The sequence below is a fragment of the Triturus cristatus genome, chromosome 3_2, assembly GCF_964204655.1.
Source record: "Triturus cristatus chromosome 3_2, aTriCri1.1, whole genome shotgun sequence".
Taxonomy (NCBI): Eukaryota; Metazoa; Chordata; class Amphibia; order Caudata; family Salamandridae; genus Triturus; species Triturus cristatus.
In genome coordinates this window covers 917,565,399-917,581,819 of record NC_140584.1, presented here as the reverse complement: position 1 = coordinate 917,581,819, position 16,421 = coordinate 917,565,399, and the positions used below count along the sequence as shown (strand labels likewise).

General features: G+C 40.7%; 5 non-coding genes across 5 annotated transcripts; all 5 read right to left on the bottom strand.

Moving 5' to 3' along the window:
- Nucleotides 1-1,004: 1,004 nt before the first annotated feature.
- LOC146858468 (small nucleolar RNA U3) lies at nucleotides 1,005-1,220 on the bottom strand. Its single transcript, XR_014980187.1, has one exon. It is a non-coding gene; the product is annotated as a small nucleolar RNA U3 (small nucleolar RNA).
- Nucleotides 1,221-4,381: 3,161 nt separating this feature from the next.
- Nucleotides 4,382-4,597, bottom strand: LOC146858467 (small nucleolar RNA U3). Its single transcript, XR_014980176.1, has one exon. It is a non-coding gene; the product is annotated as a small nucleolar RNA U3 (small nucleolar RNA).
- A 3,160-nt stretch (nucleotides 4,598-7,757) lies between these two features.
- LOC146858466 (small nucleolar RNA U3) lies at nucleotides 7,758-7,973 on the bottom strand. Its single transcript, XR_014980653.1, has one exon. It is a non-coding gene; the product is annotated as a small nucleolar RNA U3 (small nucleolar RNA).
- Nucleotides 7,974-11,134: 3,161 nt separating this feature from the next.
- LOC146858465 (small nucleolar RNA U3) lies at nucleotides 11,135-11,350 on the bottom strand. The gene has a single exon (XR_014980243.1). It is a non-coding gene; the product is annotated as a small nucleolar RNA U3 (small nucleolar RNA).
- A 3,160-nt stretch (nucleotides 11,351-14,510) lies between these two features.
- LOC146858464 (small nucleolar RNA U3) lies at nucleotides 14,511-14,726 on the bottom strand. Its single transcript, XR_014980543.1, has one exon. It is a non-coding gene; the product is annotated as a small nucleolar RNA U3 (small nucleolar RNA).
- Nucleotides 14,727-16,421: the final 1,695 nt, after the last annotated feature.

Sequence of the window (16,421 nt, the reverse complement as noted above, 5' to 3'; positions counted from 1 at the left end):
ACCAGCTGATATTCCGATTCTCTACATGAGGCTCTCAATCTTCCAGTGTTCTAAAATACCATAGGACAACGCTACAGGGGGCTACAATGGTCATTAAATACCCTCTGTTTGAGTTATAGACTCAAGTTAAAGCTGAGCTTCTATATCGAGGGGATAGAACATTTAATCAATGTGATACCCGAGGCAGAAAGTCTATACTGATATCACAACATTCCAGTCAATGAAGTAAGAATACTCGAACTTGAACCAGGAGAACCAAAAAAATGGCACTTGCTGGAGCAGGTGGCTCGTTCTGACCATTATTCGATCGTTGCAACTCCTCTGTCCCCCAATGGATCTTGCAAAATTCCAAAGTTCGAATGCATCAAGCCCTTGATGTACTAAGGGTTGCACAGGGGCTTGTTGGGAGCTGCAAGATTTTGTGCTGAGCACGCAAGCTTTTATAATGAAAAGTAGACAGACGCAGTCCCTTACTTCTGCTTTGCACCGCACGAATTCCTGTGAAAACTTTAACAAATACCAAAGGAGTAGTTTTTCATCCTTAGCAGTCTAAGATCCACCGCAGCCTTGTAAGTTGTAAGAAGCCAGGGTGTTACGCTTCCTCTTACTCTAAACGGCCTAACTAGCATTAGCATGTTTCTTTTAACAGTCTATTCGAAAGAGTGATAAATCTTTTGAGTAGCAGTAGTTGCCTTGCAGAAGTCTAGGCTCTACAAATAGCTCATACGCACAGTCCATTTAAAATGTACTCTTTACTATCCATGTTCGAAAAACAAAGCTTTTTTTATAAATAACATACCAAATTATCAACTGATGGTGAGAGGTGCCTTTCAAAGAGAACCTCTTGCAAAAACCACAAGTCCAAGAAAGCTCAACAGTTTCTAATAAGTATTCATATACTCAACAGTTAAGTTACAAGAAACAAAAGAAATCAAAAAAGAAATGACAAACTAAACAAGAAATTAGAAACTGATAGACTTTCTTACACCCAAAAATAAAAGCTAACCACTCAGTTTGTGTTCTCTTTCTCCAATCCTCCTGAAAGGAACAGGAACAATCATCAATAGCAAACAGCAGCTACATGAATGCAACACTGTTCACTCACTTCACGCCCAAAAGAGAAAACTACAATTCTTCCTCGTGGTTAGCGAATACCAGACACTTTCAAACACATTTCCTCAGTTAAACACTATAGAAATGATCCCTGAAAGTATAGTCTTAACAAAATTCTTTATAGCTCACACAGACAGAAAGGGTGGAAACCCTTCCTACTTACAGTAAGACAAGGTTCGGCATCATCAACGGAAATAAAAACATATAAATATAAACATATTTTTTACTCCACAAGATAATATTCCACAGATGCACACGCATACGCCTTTATTTACATTAAAGCCTACTCAATAGATCCTGGTGAGACACTGCTTTATAAATTTGCATATTTTAAATCAGCAACCAATCAAATTCAGCCTGCCTGTTCCTGACCCAATGCTGTACCACAGGGAGAGTTGGAAAATTCTTCAAAAAACTGCAGGTTCCACAAGATCATACAGATGATTTTTAATCCGAATAGTTGGTCCAGATTAGCATCTGTCAAACAGCCAAAAGAGTGACACTGGTCACTAGCGAGAAGGGACCTGCTAAGGTTGCAAGCGTGGAAACAAACGTTGTAGCATTCAAGCTACCTTTAAATTTTGAACAGTTGCACCACAGATCAAATGTACGGCAACATCTTTGATTAGTTTCCCCAAACAAACTAAGGGGCATATCAGCAACAACCGGCGATAATTATCGCTAAGCGCACTTTGCGCTAGGATAATTATCGCCGGCTAGCGTGGATTATTATCGCTGAGATAACGTGCTTTTAGCAACGCTTATCTCAAAAACGATAAAAATCCTAACGCTAACTGCCTAACGTGAGATTATCGCTGGAAACCCAGCAAAAATGTCACGAAGTGTGGCGTTAGCTTGCTGATAGGGACTCACAAACTTAGCCATGATATCCACCTTACATAGGATACCATGGCTAAGTCAGTCCTGAAGCAGGCGTAAGGAAAGTAGCAATAACAGGGGTTATCGCTACTTTTCCTTCCGCTATGCTTCATAGCGTGGGCCTTGATGATAGGAGAAATGTCGCTTAGCGACATTTCTCCTGTCATGTCAGGTCAGGTACGCCCACTTTGCATCTCATTAGAGATGCAAAGCTGGGCGTTAGGAATCCCGACGCTAATGCAAGGTTTCACGCGTTAGCGTGACCTTGCTAATTAGGCGATCATTTTTTATCACCAGCTTGATGATATGCCCCTAACTGTTCCCCAGTTCACATGTAAGACTCTAAGAGGACGATGAACTTCGACGGGGGTCCAGACTTAGTGAAAAACCTCTTGCAGCACATACGGGAGATAACGGAACCTATCACTTTCAGAAGAGCCCTGAATGCCTGGCTATCTAAGAAAGCGTTCACATGAACAACTTGTACTACCACCCAGCTTGAATTCATGCAGCTTTTCAAAGCTAAAAGACCTTTAGGTGTCTCAGCACTACAGAAGTATCCAAAATATAGTTTATGTTTTGTGTACAGAAGACTTTTTACACTGGGAAGTGAATACTTGCCAGAAACGTTTTGTATCTAATATTTATTAGAACAGGAATTGAACTTTTCAGTATATAATTCCGTTTTACAGCATATCCTCAAATGAAGAAAGGAACGGCCATCAACAGTAGACAGTTGTTTCAAAAATTAAACTCTGCCTGTGCCCTTCCTTTTTAGATCAGAACTTATCTGCAACACCTTTGGGCCACTTACAAATACTATTTCAATCTTGATTCTACATAACATATCAAGACAAAGAGTTTTATAACTCTATGCCAAGCTGTCCAAGGGTTACAGGAAGATATCACAAGAGCATTTTTTCTGCCACCTGGCTAAGCTCTCAGCAGATCAGTGATAGATAATTAAAACCTGACGCTGCAATCTATGCAGCTAACTAAAGTTTAATTCAGCATGATAGACTAAAGTTGAAGGCACTGGACAAACACAAGAAAGGGGACCAGGAAAATCGCCTCTTGGGGCAGGCTAAAAGGCTATCACAATATGGTCTCAACTTTGTAATTTTTACGTAAAAACAGACCATGGCTGGAAAAGCAGTCGGGCGATGCCCCAGACTCTTACAAAGCCAAGAAGAGGCAAAGGCTCTGGGTATTCACCTGGCCTGTCACCAAACTGTAAACTTCTACAATTTACGGCCTGGCGCCGGCCCACCTACCTCGTTTCATAGGTGTCGCAGCATAGTGGATATCCAAAATGGTGGCATTTGGGGTTCTAACCATTACAGCTATAGAACTTTCAAGGCACAGGGCTTATTTTACTATTTACAACCAGCTGATATTCCGATTCTCTACATGAGGCTCTCAATCTTCCAGTGTTCTAAAATACCATAGGACAACGCTACAGGGGGCTACAATGGTCATTAAATACCCTCTGTTTGAGTTATAGACTCAAGTTAAAGCTGAGCTTCTATATCGAGGGGATAGAACATTTAAACAATGTGATACCCGAGGCAGAAAGTCTATAATGATATCACAACATTCCAGTCAATGAAGTAAGAATACTCTAACTTGAACCAGGAGAACCAAAAAAATGGCACTTGCTGGAGCAGGTGGCTCGTTCTGACCATTATTCGATCGTTGCAACTCCTCTGTCCCCCAATGGATCTTGCAAAATTCCAAAGTTCGAATGCATCAAGCCCTTGATGTACTAAGGGTTGCACAGGGGCTTGTTGGGAGCTGCAAGATTTTGTGCTGAGCACGCAAGCTTTTATAATGAAAAGTAAACAGACGCAGTCCCTTACTTCTGCTTTGCACGGCACGAATTCCTGTGAAAACTTTAACAAATACCATAGGAGTAGTTTTTCATCCTTAGCAGTCTAAGATCCACCGCAGCCTTGTAAGTTGTAAGAAGCCAGGGTGTTACGCTTCCTCTTACTCTAAACGGCCTAACTAGCATTAGCAGGTTTCTTTAAACAGTCTATTCGAAAGAGTGATAAATCTTTTGAGTAGTAGTAGTTGCCTTGCAGAAGTCTAGGCTCTACAAATAGCTCATACGCACAGTCCATTTAAAACGTACTCTTTACTATCCATGTTCGAAAAACAAAGCTTTTTTTATAAATAACATACCAAATTATCAACTGATGGCGAGAGGTGCCTTTCAAAGAGAACCTCTTGCAAAAACCACAAGTCCAAGAAAGCTCAACAGCTTCTTATAAGTATTCATATACTCAACACTTAAGTTACAAGTAACCAAAGAAATCAAAAAAGAAATGACAAACTAAACAAGAAATTAGAAACTGATAGACTTTCTTACACCCAAAAATAAAAGCTAACCACTCAGTTTGTGTTCTCTTTCTCCAATCCTCCTGAAAGGAATAGGAACAATCATCAATAGCAAACAGCAGCTACATGAATGCAACACTGTTCACTCACTTCACGCCCAAAAGAGAAAACTACAATTCTTCCTCGTGGTTAGCAAAGACCAGACACTTTCAAACACATTTCCTCAGTTAAAAACTATAGAAATGATCCCTGAAAGTATAGTCTTAACAAAATTCTTTATAGCTCACACAGACAGAAAGGGTGGAAACCCTTCCTACTTACAGTAAGACAAGGTTCGGCATCATCAACGGAAATAAAAACATATAAATATAAACATATTTTTTACTCCACAAGATAATATTCCACAGATGCACATGCATACGCCTTTATTTACATTAAAGCCTACTCAATAGATCCTGGTGAGACACTGCTTTATAAATTTGCATATTTTAAATCAGCAACCAATCAAATTCAGCCTGCCTGTTCCTGACCCAATGCTGTACCACAGGGAGAGTTGGAAAATTCTTCAAAAAACTGCAGGTTCCACAAGATCATACAGATGATTTTTAATCCGAATAGTTGGTCCAGATTAGCATCTGTCAAACAGCCAAAAGAGTGACACTGATCACTAGCGAGAAGGGACCTGCTAAGGTTGCAAGCGTGGAAACAAACGTTGTAGCATTCAAGCTACCTTTAAATTTTGAACAGTTGCACCACAGATCAAATGTACGGCAACATCTTTGATTAGTTTCCCCAAACAAACTAAGGGGCATATCAGCAACAACCGGCGATAATTATCGCTAAGCGCACTTTGCGCTAGGATAATTATCGCCGGCTAGCGTGGATTATTATCGCTGAGATAACGTGCTATTAGCAACGCTTATCTCAAAAACGATAAAAATCCTAACGCTAACTGCCTAACGTGAGATTATCGCTGGAAACCCAGCGAAAATGTCACGAAGTGTGGCGTTAGCTTGCTGATAGGGACTCACAAACTTAGCCATGATATCCACCTTACATAGGATACCATGGCTAAGTCAGTCCTGAAGCAGGCGTAAGGAAAGTAGCAATAACAGGGGTTATCGCTACTTTTCCTTGCGCTATGCTTCATAGCGTGGGCCTTGATGATAGGAGAAATGTCGCTTAGCGACATTTCTCCTGTCATGTCAGGTCAGGTACGCCCACTTTGCATCTCATTAGAGATGCAAAGCTGGGCGTTAGGAATCCCGACGCTTATGCAAGGTTTCACGCGTTAGCGTGACCTTGCTAATTAGGCGATCATTTTTTATCACCAGCTTGATGATATGCCCCTAACTGTTCCCCAGTTCACATGTAAGACTCTAAGCAGACGATGAACTTCGACGGGGGTCCAGACTTAGTGAAAAACCTCTTGCAGCACATACGGGAGATAACGGAACCTATCACTTTCAGAAGAGCCCTGAATGCCTGGCTATCTAAGAAAGCGTTCACATGAACAACTTGTACTACCACCCAGCTTGAATTCATGCAGCTTTTCAAAGCTAAAAGACCTTTAGGTGTCTCAGCACTACAGAAGTATCCAAAATATAGTTTATGTTTTGTGTACAGAAGACTTTTTACACTGGGAAGTGAATACTTGCCAGAAACGTTTTGTATCTAATATTCATTAGAACAGGAATTGAAATTTTCAGTATATAATTCCGTTTTACAGCATATCCTCAAATGAAGAAAGGAACGGCCATCAACAGTAGACAGTTGTTTCAAAAATTAAACTCTGCCTGCGCACTTCCTTCTTAGATCAGAACTTATCTGCAACACATTTGGGCCACTTACAAATACTATTTCAATCTTGATTCTACATAACATATCAAGACAAAGAGTTTTATAACTCTATGCCAAGCTGTCCAAGGGTTACAGGAAGATATCACAAGAGCATTTTTTCTGCCACCTGGCTAAGCTCTCAGCAGATCAGTGATAGATAATTAAAACCTGACGCTGCAATCTATGCAGCTAACTAAAGTTTAATTCAGCATGATAGACTAAAGTTGAAGGCACTGGACAAACACAAGAAAGGGGACCAGGAAAATCGCCTCTTGGGGCAGGCTAAAAGGCTATCACAATATGGTCTCAACTTTGTAATTTTTACGTAAAAACAGACCATGGCTGGAAAAGCAGTCGGGCGATGCCCCAGACTCTTACAAAGCCAAGAAGAGGCAAAGGCTCTGGGTATTCACCTGGCCTGTCACCAAACTGTAAACTTCTACAATTTACGGCCTGGCGCCAGCCCACCTACCTCGTTTCATAGGTGTCGCAGCATAGTGGATATCCAAAATGGTGGCATTTGGGGTTCTAACCATTACAGCTATAGAACTTTCAAGGCACAGGGCTTATTTTACTATTTACAACCAGCTGATATTCCGATTCTCTACATGAGGCTCTCAATCTTCCAGTGTTCTAAAATACCATAGGACAACGCTACAGGGGGCTACAATGGTCATTAAATACCCTCTGTTTGAGTTATAGACTCAAGTTAAAGCTGAGCTTCTATATCGAGGGGATAGAACATTTAATCAATGTGATACCCGAGGCAGAAAGTCTATACTGATATCACAACATTCCAGTCAATGAAGTAAGAATACTCTAACTTGAACCAGGAGAACCAAAAAAATGGCACTTGCTGGAGCAGGTGGCTCGTTCTGACCAATATTCGATCGCTGCAACTCCTCTGTCCCCAAAGGATCTTGCAAAATTCCAAAGTTCGAATGCATCAAGCCCTTGATGTACTAAGGGTTGCACAGGGGCTTGTTGGGAGCTGCAAGATTTTGTGCTGAGCACGCAAGCTTTTATAATGAAAAGTAGACAGACGCAGTCCCTTACTTCTGCTTTGCACCGCACGAATTCCTGTGAAAACTTTAACAAATACCAAAGGAGTAGTTTTTCATCCTTAGCAGTCTAAGATCCACCGCAGCCTTGTAAGTTGTAAGAAGCCAGGGTGTTACGCTTCCTCTTACTCTAAACGGCCTAACTAGCATTAGCAGGTTTCTTTTAACAGTCTATTCGAAAGAGTGATAAATCTTTTGAGTAGCAGTAGTTGCCTTGCAGAAGTCTAGGCTCTACAAATAGCTCATACGCACAGTCCATTTAAAATGTACTCTTTACTATCCATGTTCGAAAAACAAAGCTTTTTTTATAAATAACATACCAAATTATCAACTGATGGTGAGAGGTGCCTTTCAAAGAGAACCTCTTGCAAAAACCACAAGTCCAAGAAAGCTCAACAGTTTCTAATAAGTATTCATATACTCAACAGTTAAGTTACAAGAAACAAAAGAAATCAAAAAAGAAATGACAAACTAAACAAGAAATTAGAAACTGATAGACTTTCTTACACCCAAAAATAAAAGCTAACCACTCAGTTTGTGTTCTCTTTCTCCAATCCTCCTGAAAGGAACAGGAACGATCATCAATAGCAAACAGCAGCTACATGAATGCAACACTGTTCACTCACTTCACGCCCAAAAGAGAAGACTGCAATTCTTCCTCGTGGTTAGCGAATACCAGACACTTTCAAACACATTTCCTCAGTTAAAAACTATAGAAATGATCCCTGAAAGTATAGTCTTAACAAAATTCTTTATAGCTCACACAGACAGAAAGGGTGGAAACCCTTCCTACTTACAGTAAGACAAGGTTCGGCATCATCAACGGAAATAAAAACATATAAATATAAACATATTTTTTACTCCACAAGATAATATTCCACAGATGCACACGCATACGCCTTTATTTACATTAAAGCCTACTCAATAGATCCTGGTGAGACACTGCTTTATAAATTTGCATATTTTAAATCAGCAACCAATCAAATTCAGCCTGCCTGTTCCTGACCCAATGCTGTACCACAGGGAGAGTTGGAAAATTCTTCAAAAAACTGCAGGTTCCACAAGATCATACAGATGATTTTTAATCCGAATAGTTGGTCCAGATTAGCATCTGTCAAACAGCCAAAAGAGTGACACTGGTCACTAGCGAGAAGGGACCTGCTAAGGTTGCAAGCGTGGAAACAAACGTTGTAGCATTCAAGCTACCTTTAAATTTTGAACAGTTGCACCACAGATCAAATGTACGGCAACATCTTTGATTAGTTTCCCCAAACAAACTAAGGGGCATATCAGCAACAACCGGCGATAATTATCGCTAAGCGCACTTTGCGCTAGGATAATTATCGCCGGCTAGCGTGGATTATTATCGCTGAGATAACGTGCTTTTAGCAACGCTTATCTCAAAAACGATAAAAATCCTAACGCTAACTGCCTAACGTGAGATTATCGCTGGAAACCCAGCAAAAATGTCACGAAGTGTGGCGTTAGCTTGCTGATAGGGACTCACAAACTTAGCCATGATATCCACCTTACATAGGATACCATGGCTAAGTCAGTCCTGAAGCAGGCGTAAGGAAAGTAGCAATAACAGGGGTTATCGCTACTTTTCCTTCCGCTATGCTTCATAGCGTGGGCCTTGATGATAGGAGAAATGTCGCTTAGCGACATTTCTCCTGTCATGTCAGGTCAGGTACGCCCACTTTGCATCTCATTAGAGATGCAAAGCTGGGCGTTAGGAATCCCGACGCTAATGCAAGGTTTCACGCGTTAGCGTGACCTTGCTAATTAGGCGATCATTTTTTATCACCAGCTTGATGATATGCCCCTAACTGTTCCCCAGTTCACATGTAAGACTCTAAGAGGACGATGAACTTCGACGGGGGTCCAGACTTAGTGAAAAACCTCTTGCAGCACATACGGGAGATAACGGAACCTATCACTTTCAGAAGAGCCCTGAATGCCTGGCTATCTAAGAAAGCGTTCACATGAACAACTTGTACTACCACCCAGCTTGAATTCATGCAGCTTTTCAAAGCTAAAAGACCTTTAGGTGTCTCAGCACTACAGAAGTATCCAAAATATAGTTTATGTTTTGTGTACAGAAGACTTTTTACACTGGGAAGTGAATACTTGCCAGAAACGTTTTGTATCTAATATTTATTAGAACAGGAATTGAACTTTTCAGTATATAATTCCGTTTTACAGCATATCCTCAAATGAAGAAAGGAACGGCCATCAACAGTAGACAGTTGTTTCAAAAATTAAACTCTGCCTGTGCCCTTCCTTTTTAGATCAGAACTTATCTGCAACACCTTTGGGCCACTTACAAATACTATTTCAATCTTGATTCTACATAACATATCAAGACAAAGAGTTTTATAACTCTATGCCAAGCTGTCCAAGGGTTACAGGAAGATATCACAAGAGCATTTTTTCTGCCACCTGGCTAAGCTCTCAGCAGATCAGTGATAGATAATTAAAACCTGACGCTGCAATCTATGCAGCTAACTAAAGTTTAATTCAGCATGATAGACTAAAGTTGATGGCACTGGACAAACACAAGAAAGGGGACCAGGAAAATCGCCTCTTGGGGCAGGCTAAAAGGCTATCACAATATGGTCTCAACTTTGTAATTTTTACGTAAAAACAGACCATGGCTGGAAAAGCAGTCGGGCGATGCCCCAGACTCTTACAAAGCCAAGAAGAGGCAAAGGCTCTGGGTATTCACCTGGCCTGTCACCAAACTGTAAACTTCTACAATTTACGGCCTGGCGCCGGCCCACCTACCTCGTTTCATAGGTGTCGCAGCATAGTGGATATCCAAAATGGTGGCATTTGGGGTTCTAACCATTACAGCTATAGAACTTTCAAGGCACAGGGCTTATTTTACTATTTACAACCAGCTGATATTCCGATTCTCTACATGAGGCTCTCAATCTTCCAGTGTTCTAAAATACCATAGGACAACGCTACAGGGGGCTACAATGGTCATTAAATACCCTCTGTTTGAGTTATAGACTCAAGTTAAAGCTGAGCTTCTATATCGAGGGGATAGAACATTTAAACAATGTGATACCCGAGGCAGAAAGTCTATAATGATATCACAACATTCCAGTCAATGAAGTAAGAATACTCTAACTTGAACCAGGAGAACCAAAAAAATGGCACTTGCTGGAGCAGGTGGCTCGTTCTGACCATTATTCGATCGTTGCAACTCCTCTGTCCCCCAATGGATCTTGCAAAATTCCAAAGTTCGAATGCATCAAGCCCTTGATGTACTAAGGGTTGCACAGGGGCTTGTTGGGAGCTGCAAGATTTTGTGCTGAGCACGCAAGCTTTTATAATGAAAAGTAAACAGACGCAGTCCCTTACTTCTGCTTTGCACGGCACGAATTCCTGTGAAAACTTTAACAAATACCATAGGAGTAGTTTTTCATCCTTAGCAGTCTAAGATCCACCGCAGCCTTGTAAGTTGTAAGAAGCCAGGGTGTTACGCTTCCTCTTACTCTAAACGGCCTAACTAGCATTAGCAGGTTTCTTTAAACAGTCTATTCGAAAGAGTGATAAATCTTTTGAGTAGTAGTAGTTGCCTTGCAGAAGTCTAGGCTCTACAAATAGCTCATACGCACAGTCCATTTAAAACGTACTCTTTACTATCCATGTTCGAAAAACAAAGCTTTTTTTATAAATAACATACCAAATTATCAACTGATGGCGAGAGGTGCCTTTCAAAGAGAACCTCTTGCAAAAACCACAAGTCCAAGAAAGCTCAACAGCTTCTTATAAGTATTCATATACTCAACACTTAAGTTACAAGTAACCAAAGAAATCAAAAAAGAAATGACAAACTAAACAAGAAATTAGAAACTGATAGACTTTCTTACACCCAAAAATAAAAGCTAACCACTCAGTTTGTGTTCTCTTTCTCCAATCCTCCTGAAAGGAATAGGAACAATCATCAATAGCAAACAGCAGCTACATGAATGCAACACTGTTCACTCACTTCACGCCCAAAATAGAAAACTACAATTCTTCCTCGTGGTTAGCAAAGACCAGACACTTTCAAACACATTTCCTCAGTTAAAAACTATAGAAATGATCCCTGAAAGTATAGTCTTAACAAAATTCTTTATAGCTCACACAGACAGAAAGGGTGGAAACCCTTCCTACTTACAGTAAGACAAGGTTCGGCATCATCAACGGAAATAAAAACATATAAATATAAACATATTTTTTACTCCACAAGATAATATTCCACAGATGCACATGCATACGCCTTTATTTACATTAAAGCCTACTCAATAGATCCTGGTGAGACACTGCTTTATAAATTTGCATATTTTAAATCAGCAACCAATCAAATTCAGCCTGCCTGTTCCTGACCCAATGCTGTACCACAGGGAGAGTTGGAAAATTCTTCAAAAAACTGCAGGTTCCACAAGATCATACAGATGATTTTTAATCCGAATAGTTGGTCCAGATTAGCATCTGTCAAACAGCCAAAAGAGTGACACTGATCACTAGCGAGAAGGGACCTGCTAAGGTTGCAAGCGTGGAAACAAACGTTGTAGCATTCAAGCTACCTTTAAATTTTGAACAGTTGCACCACAGATCAAATGTACGGCAACATCTTTGATTAGTTTCCCCAAACAAACTAAGGGGCATATCAGCAACAACCGGCGATAATTATCGCTAAGCGCACTTTGCGCTAGGATAATTATCGCCGGCTAGCGTGGATTATTATCGCTGAGATAACGTGCTATTAGCAACGCTTATCTCAAAAACGATAAAAATCCTAACGCTAACTGCCTAACGTGAGATTATCGCTGGAAACCCAGCGAAAATGTCACGAAGTGTGGCGTTAGCTTGCTGATAGGGACTCACAAACTTAGCCATGATATCCACCTTACATAGGATACCATGGCTAAGTCAGTCCTGAAGCAGGCGTAAGGAAAGTAGCAATAACAGGGGTTATCGCTACTTTTCCTTGCGCTATGCTTCATAGCGTGGGCCTTGATGATAGGAGAAATGTCGCTTAGCGACATTTCTCCTGTCATGTCAGGTCAGGTACGCCCACTTTGCATCTCATTAGAGATGCAAAGCTGGGCGTTAGGAATCCCGACGCTTATGCAAGGTTTCACGCGTTAGCGTGACCTTGCTAATTAGGCGATCATTTTTTATCACCAGCTTGATGATATGCCCCTAACTGTTCCCCAGTTCACATGTAAGACTCTAAGCAGACGATGAACTTCGACGGGGGTCCAGACTTAGTGAAAAACCTCTTGCAGCACATACGGGAGATAACGGAACCTATCACTTTCAGAAGAGCCCTGAATGCCTGGCTATCTAAGAAAGCATTCACATGAACAACTTGTACTACCACCCAGCTTGAATTCATGCAGCTTTTCAAAGCTAAAAGACCTTTAGGTGTCTCAGCACTACAGAAGTATCCAAAATATAGTTTATGTTTTGTGTACAGAAGACTTTTTACACTGGGAAGTGAATACTTGCCAGAAACGTTTTGTATCTAATATTCATTAGAACAGGAATTGAAATTTTCAGTATATAATTCCGTTTTACAGCATATCCTCAAATGAAGAAAGGAACGGCCATCAACAGTAGACAGTTGTTTCAAAAATTAAACTCTGCCTGCGCACTTCCTTCTTAGATCAGAACTTATCTGCAACACATTTGGGCCACTTACAAATACTATTTCAATCTTGATTCTACATAACATATCAAGACAAAGAGTTTTATAACTCTATGCCAAGCTGTCCAAGGGTTACAGGAAGATATCACAAGAGCATTTTTTCTGCCACCTGGCTAAGCTCTCAGCAGATCAGTGATAGATAATTAAAACCTGACGCTGCAATCTATGCAGCTAACTAAAGTTTAATTCAGCATGATAGACTAAAGTTGAAGGCACTGGACAAACACAAGAAAGGGGACCAGGAAAATCGCCTCTTGGGGCAGGCTAAAAGGCTATCACAATATGGTCTCAACTTTGTAATTTTTACGTAAAAACAGACCATGGCTGGAAAAGCAGTCGGGCGATGCCCCAGACTCTTACAAAGCCAAGAAGAGGCAAAGGCTCTGGGTATTCACCTGGCCTGTCACCAAACTGTAAACTTCTACAATTTACGGCCTGGCGCCAGCCCACCTACCTCGTTTCATAGGTGTCGCAGCATAGTGGATATCCAAAATGGTGGCATTTGGGGTTCTAACCATTACAGCTATAGAACTTTCAAGGCACAGGGCTTATTTTACTATTTACAACCAGCTGATATTCCGATTCTCTACATGAGGCTCTCAATCTTCCAGTGTTCTAAAATACCATAGGACAACGCTACAGGGGGCTACAATGGTCATTAAATACCCTCTGTTTGAGTTATAGACTCAAGTTAAAGCTGAGCTTCTATATCGAGGGGATAGAACATTTAATCAATGTGATACCCGAGGCAGAAAGTCTATACTGATATCACAACATTCCAGTCAATGAAGTAAGAATACTCTAACTTGAACCAGGAGAACCAAAAAAATGGCACTTGCTGGAGCAGGTGGCTCGTTCTGACCAATATTCGATCGCTGCAACTCCTCTGTCCCCAAAGGATCTTGCAAAATTCCAAAGTTCGAATGCATCAAGCCCTTGATGTACTAAGGGTTGCACAGGGGCTTGTTGGGAGCTGCAAGATTTTGTGCTGAGCACGCAAGCTTTTATAATGAAAAGTAGACAGACGCAGTCCCTTACTTCTGCTTTGCACCGCACGAATTCCTGTGAAAACTTTAACAAATACCAAAGGAGTAGTTTTTCATCCTTAGCAGTCTAAGATCCACCGCAGCCTTGTAAGTTGTAAGAAGCCAGGGTGTTACGCTTCCTCTTACTCTAAACGGCCTAACTAGCATTAGCAGGTTTCTTTTAACAGTCTATTCGAAAGAGTGATAAATCTTTTGAGTAGCAGTAGTTGCCTTGCAGAAGTCTAGGCTCTACAAATAGCTCATACGCACAGTCCATTTAAAATGTACTCTTTACTATCCATGTTCGAAAAACAAAGCTTTTTTTATAAATAACATACCAAATTATCAACTGATGGTGAGAGGTGCCTTTCAAAGAGAACCTCTTGCAAAAACCACAAGTCCAAGAAAGCTCAACAGCTTCTAATAAGTATTCATATACTCAACAGTTAAGTTACAAGAAACCAAAGAAATCAAAAAAGAAATTACAAACTAAACAAGAAATTAGAAACTGATAGACTTTCTTACACCCAAAAATAAAAGATAACCACTCAGTTTGTGTTCTCTTTCTCCAATCCTCCTGAAAGGAACAGGAACGATCATCAATAGCAAACAGCAGCTACATGAATGCAACACTGTTCACTCACTTCACGCCCAAAAGAGAAAACTACAATTCTTCCTCGTGGTTAGCGAAGACCAGACACTTTCAAACACATTTCCTCAGTTAAAAACTATAGAAATGATCCCTGAAAGTATAGTCTTAACAAAATTCTTTATAGCTCACACAGACAGAAAGGGTGGAAACCCTTCCTACTTACAGTAAGACAAGGTTCGGCATCATCAACGGAAATAAAAACATATAAATATAAACATATTTTTTACTCCACAAGATAATATTCCACAGATGCACACGCATACGCCTTTATTTACATTAAAGCCTACTCAATAGATCCTGGTGAGACACTGCTTTATAAATTTGCATATTTTAAATCAGCAACCAATCAAATTCAGCCTGCCTGTTCCTGACCCAATGCTGTACCACAGGGAGAGTTGGAAAATTCTTCAAAAAACTGCAGGTTCCACAAGATCATACAGATGATTTTTAATCCGAATAGTTGGTCCAGATTAGCATCTGTCAAACAGCCAAAAGAGTGACACTGATCACTAGCGAGAAGGGACCTGCTAAGGTTGCAAGCGTGGAAACAAACGTTGTAGCATTCAAGCTACCTTTAAATTTTGAACAGTTGCACCACAGATCAAATGTACGGCAACATCTTTGATTAGTTTCCCCAAACAAACTAAGGGGCATATCAGCAACAACCGGCGATAATTATCGCTAAGCGCACTTTGCGCTAGGATAATTATCGCCGGCTAGCGTGGATTATTATCGCTGAGATAACGTGCTTTTAGCAACGCTTATCTCAAAAACGATAAAAATCCTAACGCTAACTGCCTAACGTGAGATTATCGCTGGAAACCCAGCAAAAATGTCACGAAGTGTGGCGTTAGCTTGCTGATAGGGACTCACAAACTTAGCCATGATATCCACCTTACATAGGATACCATGGCTAAGTCAGTCCTGAAGCAGGCGTAAGGAAAGTAGCAATAACAGGGGTTATCGCTACTTTTCCTTCCGCTATGCTTCATAGCGTGGGCCTTGATGATAGGAGAAATGTCGCTTAGCGACATTTCTCCTGTCAGGTCAGGTACGCCCACTTTGCATCTCATTAGAGATGCAAAGCTGGGCGTTAGGAATCCCGACGCTAATGCAAGGTTTCACGCGTTAGCGTGACCTTGCTAATTAGGCGATCATTTTTTATCACCAGCTTGATGATATGCCCCTAACTGTTCCCCAGTTCACATGTAAGACTCTAAGAGGACGATGAACTTCGACGGGGGTCCAGACTTAGTGAAAAACCTCTTGCAGCACATACGGGAGATAACGGAACCTATCACTTTCAGAAGAGCCCTGAATGCCTGGCTATCTAAGAAAGCGTTCACATGAACAACTTGTACTACCACCCAGCTTGAATTCATGCAGCTTTTCAAAGCTAAAAGACCTTTAGGTGTCTCAGCACTACAGAAGTATCCAAAATATAGTTTATGTTTTGTGTACAGAAGACTTTTTACACTGGGAAGTGAATACTTGCCAGAAACGTTTTGTATCTAATATTTATTAGAACAGGAATTGAACTTTTCAGTATATAATTCCGTTTTACAGCATATCCTCAAATGAAGAAAGGAACGGCCATCAACAGTAGACAGTTGTTTCAAAAATTAAACTCTGCCTGTGCCCTTCCTTTTTAGATCAGAACTTATCTGCAACACCTTTGGGCCACTTACAAATACTATTTCAATCTTGATTCTACATAACATATCAAGACAAAGAGTTTTATAACTCTATGCCAAGCTGTCCAAGGGTTACAGGAAGATATCACAAGAGCATTTTTTCTGCCA